General features: G+C 31.0%; 1 protein-coding gene across 4 annotated transcripts in view; it reads left to right on the plus strand.

Annotated features, from left to right (window-relative positions):
• LOC119835539 overlaps positions 1 to 17,093 on the plus strand; it is a 33,438-nt gene that overhangs the window by 3,192 nt on the left and 13,153 nt on the right. For all 4 annotated transcript variants that reach the window (XM_038360434.1, XM_038360435.1, XM_038360436.1 and 1 more), the window contains exons 2-3: positions 14,902 to 15,074; positions 16,479 to 16,619. The gene's annotated coding sequence lies outside the window, so the exon portion shown is untranslated. The remainder of the gene's footprint in view (positions 1 to 14,901; positions 15,075 to 16,478; positions 16,620 to 17,093) is intronic.

Consider the following 17,093-nt stretch of genomic DNA (forward strand, 5'->3'; position numbering starts at 1 on the left):
AATGCTTTTGATGGATTTATTAAAAAGTGCTTGACTATAGAATGTTTTTCCTTTTTGGTTGATTTTGTTAAAGCATCATAATACTTTAATAGTTTAAAAGAGGCATGCCTGGTTCATTTAATCCATTCTATTCACAAAACATAATATGATACTTACTTATGTTTAAGAAATAGTGCATAATGTTTTTGAAATGGTTTTTGCAAAACTGCTTACAGATAGTTTAATTCTGTGTATGTTAGGGTTTAATAATATTTTGTTATCAATTTCTTCTATCGTAAATTGTATACAGTGTAAACAAATAGGTGTATATTTAATGAAAAAAATTTGATCATAATCAATTATTCAGTTTTTCGTATGTATCTCTCAAATTGAGATTATGATGTGTCTGAGTTTTTTTTAATTTTTTTTTTAATATTTATTAGGCTTGTGTTGTTATTATTTCATAGAACACTAGAATGAGGTAAGATTTAGATGAGTTGATCTCGTCTGTCTGTACGTTCATTCGAACCATTTTTTGGGGTATATAAAACATTCATATTGCACAGCATTTACTCTTTATAACGAAATAATTTTACATGTACAGGTGTAGTCTGGTTACTGTTTTATTATATACTATATGTGCCCGCGACTTTGTTCGCGTGAATGTCGGAACTTATAACATTTTTTAGTACGAAGCGCTGTTAGAGGATACCGATACAAACCATTTTTTTTTATTTATACTAGTGCTTCATTATAGACAACATTCATTATTTGTCGAACTTTCTAGAGCGTACAATAAAGGGTTATTGGGGTTGTTAACGCGTGAAAGAGCTACGTATAGTTAACGAATGGAAAAGCATCACTTGATTCAAATTGCAAGCCTTTTTATTAATATAAAACGATATAAGATACTATTAAGTAAAGACCTTTTCTAAGACAAACTTTTCAAAAACACCTATTAAACTCAAAAATGTGGATAAACATGGGCGCACATCAATCTTTCAAGATAAATCCTTATCGCTGTTATATTTTACTTCGGAAACACTATTACAATTATATTAATTGACATAACAATATTATAAAGAGTGAACTGATTCTTATGAAACAAAAAAAAATTATCTCAATTTACGCGCTTTGTAAAAACGTTACGTAAAATTATGAGACCAAACACAAAACCCTAATTTTATTTCTGATATACCTTAAATTCTAATGTCTTTTGATAGACTGAACCGATTGCAATGAAACAAAACTAAATGTTACTTTACATTACACTCAATCTTATCTACATTGTTTTCCTACATTTTACGTGATACCCGAAGTAATGACACAAGACAAGACAAAAACAAAAAAAAGCTGGAAATGGGTTGTATTGGTTGTCCTTTAAAACCCTGCCTATTTTATTTGAAGTTTTTTTGTGTGTTGCCACTCAATAACGATGCAGTTTCTAATGGTGAAAGAAATTGCGAAATTCATCCCAAAGTTTTTATGAAACCACTATTAACATACAAACAAAAACAAATAATTCCTCTAGAACACTAGTTTACATAAATAACTATTACTTCTATTGCTTACCCCCATATAATTTACATTTTTACCACTACATGAAATTTAAAGTGAAAAGTGATATAGAAATATATATATATATTTTTTCAATTCAATTGAAATTCGTGCAATTGGAATTTCCATTAAAGACCCAAAGGACGAAAAATGATGTTTTTGGAATTAAAATTGTTGAAGCGTTCTACATTGGTGCTGTGGTTTAGGCATGGAGCGTCAGTCAGACAGTCAGTGAGATATACATTAGAATTTATTGGATTAGTATGGATTTATTTAAAGTATGAAGAAATTTTTATTAATATGTAAATGTCATTCTTTAAAAGTTGGTTAATTTTATAGCTTTCTGGCAGTTGGCTACCAAACTTGTTTTTCATTGAGCAATAAAATTTCCTACTTGCGGCGCATTGGCTGCTCATGTCGTCAATGAAAGAAAATGTAAAGTAGTTCCGTTACTTAGGGGTACTTTCCCAACTGGAAAGTGGTGTTGAGATTTTTTTTCCCAAGCTATTATGATGCTTTCAAACTTATATATTCTCAAAGGGTTTCGTGTTCTTGCTAGAGTTTCAAAAATTTCACGTCGAAATTTTTCATTAATATTTTTTTTATGAATCTCTCTCTTTTCATTTTGTATGGTTTTAAATGTCATTTATTATTTATTCGACTGCCGTATGCGGCGTGCTGCTTCCGGAGCTGTTTGTGCGACTCGTATGTTGGTAAAGATACGATGTGAGTTCATGCATCAAAAGAACAATGTTTCCAAATAGGTACAAAATGCCGGATTTTTCAATTATGACAAATTCAAGCGAATGCAATCGACTTTTTTCTTTTTCAAAGACCTATAAAATAATATGTTACAAGTGTATGTTTGTAACATTTTCACGTGAAAACTGCTGGACCTTTTTAGAAATTCGTTCACCATTGTAAATCTGCAACTTACTGAGTGATTTAGGCTATATATATATGTATCACGAGCGAAGTCTGGGCGAACTACTAGGTTGTATATAAATTGAGAAATCCATATCTACATATCTATAACCAGCGGTCCGCCGGTTTCAATCTTAATACACTTAAACAAACATTTAAAAAAAATTATTTATCAGCCTCGACATTCGTGTACGAATGTTTTGTCGCGAGGCGAATAGCGAACACGAATGTACATGAACCATGCACTTTCGTGTATCGTGTATGCACAAATGCAATATAACTTTGTGCGTGCTTATATGGTTCCCTTCCTCCGCGCGTAGAACGACACGCGTACGATACTTTTTAATAAAATATTCAAATTGGAAAACGTATCTGTTTGCAAAAAAAAAAACAATAATATAGTCCTCACATACCTACACTTAAGGTTGTAGTTAAATCTTGTTCTATTGGAATTCCTAGTAAATTTGCAGAGGTTGTGCCCTATTGTATTTGATATTGTATTGCGTGTATCTGTAGCTGAGTGTAGAGCGTACAATGTGTCGCATCCTATCGGGTGACCTGTCCAATATAAAAGAATTAGCGGTTTCATTCTCTCACATTTTGTTGAGTGCTTTAGGTTATCTCATTGGTGTTCATTGTGTTTGTTTAATAATAATATTTGTTGATTAAAGTTGAATGTAATATGTCATTCTTTTTTCAAAAAACCTTCATTTTTTTTTTCGTTGAATTCAAACTAACATTTAAAAACATCATTAAGCTTAGTTTATGAAAATTTTAATGATTCTTTGAATTTTACAGTTAGTACTTTGTTTTGCTTAGAATCTGAATCAAAGGTAGATACATTATACATCCCGTACTTTATTGTGCGACTAATTTAATATTTTCTTATTTTGGTCATGTACAAATAGTAGTAGTAATTTTGTGTCTATTACCTCGAAATTTTCTGGCCGAACCGATTTTCATGATTCATTTTTAATTTGAAAGCGGGTGCCTGTCATGTGGTCCCATTTAAATTTGGTCTAGTTCTGACGATATTGAATGTGGTTCTGGTTTTTGCTAAAATAATTATAACTACTATAGTCGAAAGTTGAAATGTTACATTGAGGTTGCGTTTCTGGGCTTTTATTTAATCGTTAGGGAGGATAGTTAAAGCTTAACTACAAGTTATTGATGTCGTGACTGTTGCCCGCGGTCGAAAAACGTGGTGCAAAGAGTTTTCACGCTTTATCTCCAAAACTAACAATTCTACAGAAAAAAATTGTTAAGGCATAATTAGCAGCAAATTATATCGTCTAAAACTTTGTGCCTATTACTTATTATCATTACATGTAGAAGAAATAAGTTAAATAAGTAATCAAAAGTATCTAAGTTAAAAAATGTTAACAAATTTTCTTTCAAATATTGCCTATTCTGTTTCTTGAAACTTAACAAAAAATTTACATCCGATTAATCTTAAAGAGGGTCTCATAACGTAGATCTTTTATTTAATTTTTTTATTGTAGTAATTTACGTCCGATTTATAGCGCACCAAAGTTGACGGGTTCTTCCTCTTCTGTTTGATAAGATTCCGTATTAAATTTTTATACGAAACATTCTCATTTTTTTGGTATATTTTATTCATTTGGTTCAACAATTTTATAACACTCCTATGTTATTATTCAATTATTATCGTTCTTACTTATTATGACTATTTACTCCATCATTTTTGAAATACCGTGGGCTGTGCACACTCTCGACACAAGCACTGATTTATGTCAGATGTCATACCTTAAAGCTGTTAATCCACATGCCCTAATTACCGTCCCTCCGCAACCCTCGCCCAACACGTTGCCTGAGAGGTTCTTATAGTAGAAATTATGACATTAGTCGTCTATCACGTTATGCTGTTTGGTCACCCAGTAGTCAAAATTCAACGCGTATGAAATATATTGTTGAATGTCTTATTCGTGTCTGGGTCTAATGCATGGCAGTGAGGGTAGTGTTTCTTTTATTTTGATTTAATGTACTTTTTTGTACCACAAAAGCATTCTGCAATAATTATATAAAAAAAATGTAAATAGGCCATACAAATGTCAAATGAAAATAGCCCGGTGCACAACTATCTATACAAATACTCACAAATGAGTGAAAAGTGCCAATGAAAGTGTGTATTTGTATACTCACAAATTCACATATATATATAACGTTTTATAGTACTCACAAATGGTAACTTTTTTAGTGTTGACAATTATCGTATGATAGGAATAGACCTATTTGTTTCTGGATATAAATATTTAGAGAATACGTTGAACAAAAACATTATATGCATTTAGAACAAAATTTTATCAACTACTAGCTGACTCAGTAAAGACTGTTCTGCCTTACCCTTATCATTTAGGAGTATAAAATAAAATAGATTTTAGCCGATTCTAAGACCTGCCCGATAGGCACCCAAACTTTCATGAGAATCGGTCCAGCAGTTTCGGAGGAGTATGGTAACTAACATTGTGACACGAGAATCTCTAATATATATATATGTAGAGTTTTAATATCTGCAGTATATATATTTATATTTTTCTTCATTATGCTGACGGTACTCAAACAACAATTTCAGCAGCGTTGCCATCGTGATAATGCGTAACTTGTTGCATGCGTATATCATTAAATCGCAAACATTTAATAATTAAGTAAAATAAACACATTAAGATATAAGACGTTTTAGGGAAAAGTGACTTGCAAACGCAGGCATTTTTTGTAGATCATTTATATACTATTCCTTTAAACAATATGAAGAATTTCTTGACATCCCGTAGTCGCTGTCGCTGTTAGATCGTGACTGAAATCAATGATTTGACACCTGATTATCCTATTATCCGATGTTATTTGCACTTAGAGCGTATGACGCATTTACCGTTATTTGTTTATATATGTTTTGCATAATAGTCTAAAACTCATTCGCCCGCATTACTAATTTTTCCGAACGAATCCGGGGCTTGTTATGGAATAAAACACTATAGGGGCGGGAAGGCCGGCTAGAATCGATTCAATAAAAAATTTATAGTACATAGATGAGTGGCAAGCAATTTTAAACTTTTCATAATGTTTTTTTCTTTACTATTTAAAATGAATCCTCTCGATAACATGATAGCGCTTCTGCAAATAAATGCTTGTAAAGTTTAATACTGATGAACAGCATTCGCAATCCGCTCTTATTCTTTCAATACTATGAAAATAAAATATAAGGAAAGGGTTTGCATTTTATAAACGTCGATTAAAATAAAATACACTACCTATGTTATTTGTATTAGTTAAAATGAATACAGAAAAGAGAAATATGTTTTATATAAGTTAATGCAACTTGATTATAAGAATACATTATTTAGAGCTTTTAGCTTTTTCATATCTACGTCTTCTATCGAGTGCTATTGTGAATTATTTAATATAATGACCTATTCTCAAATGTAGATCGATTCAAGGCGACAAATTATACCTAGTGTATTACTTTATTTTTAAAATGTTATTGATTTCGTTCGTGACGACTTCTTTACTCCATAAAAAAGTTACATAGGGGGTTGCGTTTCTCAGAACATACAATTTTATTTGATGAATGCTTGGGGGGGATTAATAGAAGCTTAAATTCAAGGTTGTGCGATCGCCATCATGTGTCACTTTTCTATAGCTTTACTCTGTATTTCCTAATGTATCTTTCAATTTAAAATATCACAATTTGTTGTAAATGAGACAATTTAGTTGATTCAATCATTAAATATGCTTTAATGGTTGAATTGATGATACAGAGTGTAATGTGTATGTAAAAAAAATATGATTAATTTAAATATGGCGATACTATCTGCTTTCCTCATGTAATATATGTGTTTGCCACCGATCCCTGATAAGTGTACAACATTTGAATTAAATCTGTCCAAAAAGAAATGTATTTATCATTATACAATTGTACTGCTCCGTTGCTTTCATTAAACTTCTAGAACGTATTATTTGAAGTGGTAGGATCATTCCGTTGTGTAAGGTACTGAGAAGCCCGCTTCATGATGTTTGATCGGAAGTTTGTTATTAGTTGACTGAGAGTATTAAAGTTGTTTGAATCTTTAGTCTCACACTCCTACTAATACAAACTGTCGCCATTTATATTTATGACTCTTTATCTTATTTATACACTGAACCTGAACGTATTTTTAACATAAATCTCCTATAGAGATATATTCTGCTCGGGAAGTTGTTTACATGGTTCACCCTATTGTATGTATATAATAGAAAGGTTTAAGAGCTCATTATCATATACCACTTCATTAAACAATGTTATTGTTTTAAACAGTTTCCTCATATCGGGAAGGTTAAGCTCCAGTGCTCATTTATACAGGCATCAATAAATAATAATGCTTTTGTGTCATAGTGCTTTTATATATATCGTATCGTATAAGTCCATTCCTCTGTTAGTTTTGCCTAGAAAGATTTCCGGAAATTCTGAAAATGGGTGGTTTTATAGATTTGATGAGCTCTCTGTTGAATTTGCACTTCGTACATTTTCCACTGGCGCCGTCATATTAGTAAAATGGTACCGTAAAGTAGTTATTGGATGGCACATCTTTTCCGAGTGCAGTATATTTGAATGAAAATATAAACATGTATAATATTAACTACAGAAAAGTTCCAACAATTTATTATTTTAAAAATTAAAAACTTAAACGGACGTTTCGAACACTTAACAGCCCGCGTGGTTTAAAAGTCTTGTCTAGGTATACTCTCGAAGTGGAATTGTTATTGGACCCTTAATACAAAATAATAAGATACATAAAAAAATCTAATCTAACTATGTCGTCATTGTATATATAGTAATCGTGTAAAATTTCTACAAATAATAATGTTTTGAACCTCTATTGGTTTGCTTACATTCATAATCTCGATTAGAAGACCATATTATACGTGTAGTTTTTGCCATTCGGTTCCTTTATTATTAGTATAATAGGGAAACCAATTATAATATTAATCATTTGTAACTTCATTACTGTCTTTCGTGTAGGACGTAGGTTCCTTTGAATATTTCAAAGGAACTTCAATAGCATTAAAGCATTCCTACGGCCTTATTACGTTAGTTATTTTGATTCATAATACTCACATTTAGTTTAAGTACGTTGAGAACGAAAACGTCCAGGGGCTATTTAATTGTATCTTTTATAGTAAATTATAATATATACTTTAAATGCATTAAATTTATTTTTACTCACACATTTTATTATTAACTTAATATAAACGGTTAAAATACCTATTTTAATCTGGATATATAAAATAGGCGCTATCCATTCTACTCATATCCATTTGAAAGATATTGATATTATTTATCTTTTAAATGGCACGCTGTGATTCTTTAAATTAATCTGAACAAAAGTATGTATGGCTATCGTAGAAGAATACTGTCTTGTTGCACATTGGATCATTTTTTGTTTTTCACTTGTATATGTCTGAATGTGAATGTAACGTTATTTTCGTGCATTTTACATTTAGAAGATGATAAACATCAAAAGCAGAATAATCATAGTAATTTAGGTTAAAGTTATTTATTTTAAGTTATTTTATTTTCAGAAAGTTAACCTTTTTTTCAAAAATATTTATTACACCCGAGTGCAAACGTCATATTATGTATTATATATTGTTTAACAATATGCTCTATAATACAATACAAAATTAAATTAAAGCCTTTCAACAAAGCTTGTTCTAATTGGAAATGTCTCTTTTGACTTCAATGATATTTATGCAATGATATATAGTTATATAACGCTGTCGTACATATTATACACATGCGTAACAAAGATGGAAGGTTGCTGGACGTATATTAAATTGAGCATGAGTAATTTGTTTACCAACGCGTCGTTCCAGTAGTTAGCACGTCAACTTATAACTAGGAGGGTTCGATCTCCGATGGGTGGATCGGAAAGGGCTGAGTTTAGTAGGTCAGAGAAAGCTGATCATCTACTTGCCCGTATAATCATATCGGTCATTAAATAGCGACAAAAATTCCCACTTTTATCTGCCTAAAGTTTTTTAAATATTTAATTAAAGGGAATTTATTGTTTTAACACAATACGACGGTTAGGCCTTTTTATATCAACCAATTTAATTCTCTTGTACAAAAATAAAACGTATAATTGTTTTAGGTAGATAGTTTTCAGTTTAAAAATAGGTTAGCGAGAAGCGAAGCGATGCGTAGCTTAACCAAACGATTTAATGAGCGTGCCACGGCAGTGGCCGGCGGGTGCTGTGATCGACTTTTTGTAGGAGTTTAAAATTATTAATTAATTGATGTTTGGTCATGGCTTTTCTTCATCGCCACAACGTGTCGTAGTAGAATAGTAAGTCGGCCGCGCTGATGGTATCGCTATATGGCCTTTCTATGGTAGTTACATCGTGTCCCGATACTAGAGCCATAAGAAGAATTTCGCAATGTGGATCTATCATTGTGACCACAACGCATTGTGTGCTAAGGATTGTTTGCGCAGGATGCACTGTAGTGAATTCGTAAGATGTACCTACTTGAAATTAAAGATAATATGTTATTCACAAGTAACTAGAAAGGGGAGTCGACAATGTACATGTCACCGTATATTATAATCAACCTTAGTTTATATTGTATATCGCGAGTTTGAAAACTATAGAAAAATTGTTAACCGTCCCAATGATTCACGATTCAACGCATTATTTATTTGATACTTTATAATCTATCTGTAGAAAACCGTCATTGTGTGAGGAACGACAAAGTTCGCAGTCTGTCCGATTTTCATTACCCGTAAAATTGTGAACCGTCCTGTGATTGGTCGGATCAACTCCTCTTGTTTGTTTCCGAAATCTATGCTACAGCACGGAATCCTGCTAATACCGTCCAACCGTCCGACCCTTAGTTAACATAGTATTAAAAAGTAAAAAAACTGCACCTGAATGTTCAAAATTACGATTGGTAATTATATAAGTAATATACTTTAGTTTTGTACTTAAAGTCGAAGTTGATGCTAGTTATGGCGTAAATACTTAGGTAATAACTATTTAGTAGATTTGTGGTATTAGGTACTACATTTCGGCACCGAAGTCATAATACCATACAGATGAAATTAATAAATGCTTGTTAAAAATAGGAGAAGATGTTCTCGACTGAATTTTTTCGAATAAAAGTATCGTGGACCAAGAAAGACGCCAGGAAGAGTTTAAATTTTCTCAAACACAAACAGATAATTTTGTTTAGAACTACTTACTTAGACATCGGATATCTAGTTTAATTAAATTGCTCGCGGCGTCGTACGTAGTGATTTTACCCCATGTAAGCGTTTGAGAATAGGATTCTTAAAAATCCGATCTAGAAATAGTGAAAAACCAACTATGTTATCGTATTCTTCATCAAATGATCGTATTTTCATCGATTATCGTATTTTTTGACATGTATGGTAGAAACGGTATAATTAAAATAAAATTACAAGTACTTCAGGGTAGAATTCTATAACATGAAGCATAATTAATTGCATAATTTTGCCCTCATCAGGTTTCTAATACAACCAACCACCCATAATCGTCCATAATCAGGTGAATAAATTTTTTGATCTTTTTTACAAGCTAATTTATTTTTTATCTCCGAAATAAATTTTTGATCAAGTCCAAACTCCAAGCAAGCGCCTGTATGGGGTCAAACCTTTGTGCGTCGTGAGATTTAGAGTAGTTTAAATTTAGTCTTTTTTAATTTTTCTGAGTCGTTTATATTATGTAACAATTCACTCCTCTTATTCATCTAGATAAAATAATAGATCAAGTCACATTTCGTTATGTAGCATTTCTCCAAATCTTTCTTAATCTGATAAATCTCTGTTGCGCTTTATGGAATGAGTAACGATTTTAGAAACATTAAATGTCGCCTCTTAATATATACTTGCAATTAGTCGCTGCATGCGGCACTTTTTATTCAGTTCTTTTTACTTTTGCGATGATTAAAAAGTACTTTTATAGTTTGAAGACTTATTGAATACTAAATATCATTTTTAAATGAATATGTTCACTTTAATGGGCCGTGTGATCCATTGACTACTGTTACATAGAAACAGAAAAGCATCAAATTAATTCAAAGACATGTATCAAATTTATTTAGTTTGAAATGAAATTTCAAAAGCACAAAACCGGGGAGGTGAACCCTACCTGTTTTTTTAGATTTCCACCAGAGTAAGCTGTTTTTATTAAGTAGGACTAACGTCGACTTATACATATTTTGTTTCTAAATTCTTCTATAAATTATTTTTTTCCACAAATCGAAAGATAGATAGATAGTATCGTGAAAATCATATTTGTTCCACCGCAGTCCGTAATACTTTTGAAACAAAAAAAAAAATAACAAATATTGTTACATTCTTTTTAAGATAACGTATCAAACGAGAAATTTTGAAAGAATAGAAAAAAAATTCGGATTTTTCGGGATTCGAACCCGCGTCTTTTTGCTATTCCATTGTCATACTCATGATCAATTTTTTTCTATGCTTTCAAAATTTCTAATTTATTAAAGCATTTCAAGGCTATAAAACTAAAAATTAAATCAAACAAAACGACGTATAGGCTAAACGAAACAGCTAAAGCTATGAAAGATAAAAGATTCATTACGTTGAAAAATATCAAATATTATATTCAGTAATCAATAATGTCTTAATTTATAAATATCAGCAAATCCGTTACCATGACAACCGCCGGCCACCCACATACGAGGGTGAATACAATAAAATCATACGACCTTTTCAATAAGGAGGAGGAACTTTTGTACATAAATACATGATAAAATACTAAATAAAATTATATTCTAGAGGAACAGGAATTTAGGTTCTGATTAAATATTTTAATTATCATAAATATTGGAATTTCAATATTCCATATTTAGGAATTACGATATTATATGATAGGTATGTCCATTATAAATTTAAATATAAAAAAAAATCGGTATCTAACAGGCCCAACAACAATATTTTTAAAGTTCATCTCACTTTGCGATCAACTTATATGAATATAAATATAAAATAATGAAAATGGGCGGGCTTTCTAGAATTTTCGCCATTTCAATGATGGCGGTGCGATATTTCCCGGTAATCCGCGTTAGTGCACGCCCATAGCTGTCGCATCCATAGCGCAGGACCTGTGGGTGGCGAGGCGGAGGCTTCAGTTCTGATGTATCTGTCAAATGCACCGGTCAATTCGCATCTAGCTACAGGCACAAGTGCCGCGTAGTCTGCAATCGCTCCTCGGCGCGGTGCAGTTTACCGTCGGTCGGATAGATTGTATTTTTATCCAGTGAATTATAAAGTACATTTTAATTTGTGCTTTTGATTATTTTTTAATATTTGTTGTTTTATTTTATGTAGTTTAGGTACCTCTTACTTTAGACTTTTATTTTTTTAATTGGCCTGCAGTATTTTTAGACGCTCGAAGCATTATCAAACGTTAAATCCATTGAAATTAAAACATTCTCTAATGTTATCTCTTATATTATTTATAATTTGATTGATGGCGGTCTTTTAAACTTTTTTTGTTGTTGTTGAAATGTATTAATACCTTTTTTTGATTTGTAAATTATATTTTTTTTGAATTTAAACATACATTTATGCTGACACGTAAGTAATAATTTTTAATTATCATGATGATCAAAAATCGTGCTTTCTTCAAATAGATAATATTTATAATTTTCAACCTATCTGGGAAATTTATTAAGATAGAAAGCTCATTTTACGTATTAAAATATAGACCTGTAAGGTGACAAGCACGATATAATATAATATAGAGGCGTTTGTAAACAAATGCCTTTATGCTGCGAGCGGAAAAATAATGATGATTTATGTGAGCCCCAATAACGATAGTTTGAAATATAAAACTTTTAAAACTGATTTCTTTTTTAATTTTGTTTAATCTCGTGAGTGTATGTCGTATGAGATGTAATAATCACCATTTTTAATGCGATATACCAATGTAATAAAAATTTTAAAGAAACCCAATAATTATTAAAAAAAAACTTGTATATTTACAGCGATACTGATCGTTTTTTAATAATATGATGAACGCTATTAACAGAAACACTAAAATTTGTGGGCGAGAGATTTTTATCGTTCTAAAAGACCCATATCTATGAAAATGACATTGAACAAAAATACCTGCGTTTATTCTGAAAAAATGTAAAAAATCCTTGCTTCCCATAAAATGGAATATAAATAAAAATAAAAAGAAATTTTATTTCTTCGGAATCGTTAGTCTTATATAATGGGAAAAAAGGGTGATTTGTTTTTTTATCGTTAAAAAAAGTGAAACTGAAAGTTGATGCAATGCAACTTTTTCGAAATTTAAAATCAACTATCTAAAATGAAGATATTTACCTTCTAAACACCTACTAAATATGAATAAATCGTCATTTGAAATTAATTGAGTAATTTAATAGTTATATGAGAACAATGCAATATTAAGCGATTTGTTTCTCATAATGCCATCGTGAAATGATAGCTTCAGTTCGGAAGAGTGGGTGCCTCATTCAGTCTGTTCGATTGTCACACCGGTGCCGTAATACCCTGAATATGTAGATTGTAGATGCCGCCTGAGTTAATTATTTATGTGAGACTCAATATGAGACACTTGTTAGAGTTATATTTGCCCTTTGTAGCTCGATAAATTAGATCATTTTTATTATATAAACTACAAATCTCAATACAAATCAATATATGTGCCTATATTGAATGACGTGATATACATAAAATTTAATGTAAAATGAGAATTTTATACGACTTTGACTAATAATTATCGTTATTTTAATCAACATTTGCGTAAAGCAGAAGCATCTTCATCTAGCTACATACAGAAAAATTTTGCAATGGAATAGAAATAAGAAAAGGAAAGCATAAAAAAAAATCAAAACCCATCTATTATCTCAAGATTTCACTAATCTTTTTAAGCAATCTGGTTATTTATTCATGAATATTAATTTTAATACCTTAAGAATTTAAAACCATGACGGATTAATTGAAACTCAGAACCTGTTGCAACAATTTTTGAATATATTTGTTTGATGTTTGTTGTTTCTTCACAATCCACCATAGAATAAGAGAATGATTAAATAAATAAAACTACTTCCTATGTCCCATGAGTGTGTATTTTTTATTATATATTCTGAATGTACCTATTGACTAGTCTGTGATTCTTACCTACGTCATATATGATTTCAGTGCTTTTTTATTTTACCTTCATCTGAAAGTAATTGGATTTATAGATATATTGCATTTTGCTGTTATAGCGAGAAGCTCAAAAGGGATTCGAAAAAATTGGTCACGCACGCATTAATTAAATACCATTACCCAATACATGTCATATGTTTGTCATTTAACAACAGTTATATCGTTATAAGCGCCTACGGCTTACACAGGTATTTACATTGCAGATGGTCTGAGGTATAATGTTGTATTTACAGGTATTGACCTGTGTTCACGCTTATATGTATTTGCCTGATGTCCATAATATATTCCTTTCATCTCCTTGGGGAATTCTTGTATGATCATTCGGCATTAACATGTTGGATAAACAAACAGGATATACAAATTCTTTTAATAAAATTGACACTGGTCTATTTAGTTATTTTCGCGTATACGGTTTCATGTCTATAAGTAAAGCTTAATTCCCAACAAATACTGTAGCTTGCTTATATGTACACCTGCAACTAATAGTCTATGATTTGAAATAGTTTACCAAAAATAAAAATATAATGTTAAAAAGCTTTCATTATTCATTATTATTCTTAAATTTACTTCATTACCTGCATTTAACTTAAAAATATTGATATCAATAATTGTACGAAAAGAAAATAAAAAACAAATGCTTTTTTAAACAAAATTTAACAAAAGCGGTGCAAAGTCACCACCGTTACCATTGTGTAATTCGTACATTTCTCTATACCTTTTAAAGAATGATCTCTTTATCTTCTGAGGACTTTTATTTAAATACCTATATATATTGTATTAGGAATTCTATGTATGCTCAATGCTGAAAATAGACTACCATTTATCAGTCATATTCAGGAATACTATACCAAAAACAGATTTACAGGTTCCTTTATTTTGAGTCATATCATAGTCATATTACCTAAAATAGTGACTAAAGTGATTTTATTACAATTTTCTAAATTGTCGAATATCTCGAATACCAAGGGACATTCACGAAATACAAAATTTTTTTCTGAACCGCCACAACTTCCTCTTTTAGAATTTTTTTCCTGTCTCTGAAAGCTCATACCTGTTGGTAGCTTATTTTTTCTTCCAGTAAATTAAAGGGTTATTGTAGGTAACTACGATACGGAAGAATGGGTTTGGTTAAGAATTGGAAAAAGTATTTAGGCTTAATAAGTAATAAAAATTATTTCAATATGTTTTGTCTTTTCTATTAACATATTAAACCTTTCAGGTACTTTTGCATAATAAAAGCCTGGGACTATCCAGAGCTGGCTGTGATAAGTCACCACTGTGAAATAATAAGTAGCAGTTTTTTGAATATTCGAAAAAGCGGGGAGAAGGCGCCACGTGTGGGCCTGCGTACAACCGGGGGCGGGCGCTCTGCGCCGCCCCACAACTTCATACGTAAGCATTTAGAAAATATTTTCTTAATTACATGTTACCATTTCACACGTGTGCGTGGACATTATAGCAACCGTGTTGATTATGATGCGATTTCCTTGAGTCGCTGTGCGACTCGTATTTTAAATAAGGTTTATATGCCAATGCTTACTTCTTTTCAGAGTTAGTATATTTGAATGTTGAGTAGTAGCCTCACGTTATATTACATATATTGAAGTATACTTCATCTTATTGGATTTCGATTACATTTTTTCCTTAATATTAATATTGTTTAATGTTTGAAGTAAATCGAGTGTAGTCCGGTTCAGTTATGAAATTATTTCTCATTCCTTTAACAAATAAATGAAAGTAAAACAAAGAAAGGAAAGTAAGCATTGATCAATTTTATATTATTTCATCTCATAGGAAAGAGGAATGTTTTTCGATATATGTTAGATGCGTGCTAGTGAAATTATTGTTTATTGTTAATTGAGACATAACACTGTGTAATATAATAAAATATTATAAGTATTATATGCGAAAAACTGTGTGTTATACAGGTACCTTTATTTGAAAATTTTGTGGTGGTTCAAATCCACTGTTCTAAAGATGAAAATTTTATGAATCTTTAAAGATTTTCCCATCTTAGTTGAAGTGAGTTGTGAAAATATGGCTGGCTACGCCTAATGGAAACAAATAAAATGTTTAGTTTACTTTGCAAATGCGAATGTATTAATTGACTTGTTGCAATGCATGCCTTATATTTATATATTTTTTAAATTTAATATTTGAGTTGAACTCCTATTTGTTATGTTTATTGTGTAAGTTTTATATTTAGTTTGAAATTTCCAAATTCAAAACCAATCTTTTAAGAATTAATCCACATGGCCAATGATTTTTAATAATTTCAAATCGATCAACAGGTAATAGGAATATAGGAAATTCCTATCAGCCGCAATAAATTTGTTTTCCCATTTGAATAAATTAATCAGTATTGTATTTTGATTGTGCAAAGCAAGCGAATTTTGTTGTGTTTCAAAATATGCACTGTTTGAGGCGCTATTTACTAAAGCAATTAGGTAGTATGTAGTTGTGCAAATTTTCTATCAATTCATCAAAATAGTTATTTGCTTGGCAACATAAAGGTTAATTTATTTAAACAAATAATGATATAATTAGATACTTTTAGGTTGCGATGCAAATAGCAACTTTATAAATCGCAATATTGGTTAATAATATTTGTGTTTGTATGAAACGTTAAATCGTAATCGACCGTAGCTTTAGACGAAAGACAAATTGTCTTTGATAAGATGATTTAAATGCTTAGCAAAGTGGACTTGAAATTTTTTTTTATAATCTAGCTGTTTGTATCAATATAGTAACACAATTTATTACCTTAGTAATTTGGGATATATCATTTTGGTTCAGATACCCGGATGATATATTGACGAAGGTTCAATGTAAGCATGATGTAGGGTTGGATCCACACATCATAGCTCCTGATCCATATGATACGACAGATCAGTATATCGATGTCTTTGGCCCGGCTAACAAGGACCTGCTGACACCGTAAGGAAATACTTATTATGTATGAATATTTTAGTTAGTTACGAGTCTTAACCACCCATTCGTGAATTACTCTTAAAAGTATACGACGCCATTATTGTATATATAAATAGATTGAAGGGTTCGTAAATTTTAATTTCCATTTAAACTCATGCAGAAGAAGACGTTCGGAGTATATTGTGGATGTCTTTGACTGCTTATTAAATTTATTAAGTGCTCAGCTTAATTACCCTTACACTTGTGAACGTAGAAAAAAAAAAATGTTATTTACCAGCTGCAACCCACGAATTCGTTCACATGGATACCGGATAATATCATTTAGCCTATATCTTATTCCAGGTCATGCTTCATGCATACCAAATTCCACTTAAACCAACGCGGTCGCTTTTGCGTGAAACACGTTCATATTAATCAAACACAAATTTTGAAATATCGAATAGTATGAGATTAGTAGGATGAATCTGTTTTGTCTGTTTA

Source organism: Zerene cesonia, chromosome Z (assembly GCF_012273895.1).
Source record: "Zerene cesonia ecotype Mississippi chromosome Z, Zerene_cesonia_1.1, whole genome shotgun sequence".
Classification (NCBI taxonomy): domain Eukaryota; kingdom Metazoa; phylum Arthropoda; class Insecta; order Lepidoptera; family Pieridae; genus Zerene; species Zerene cesonia.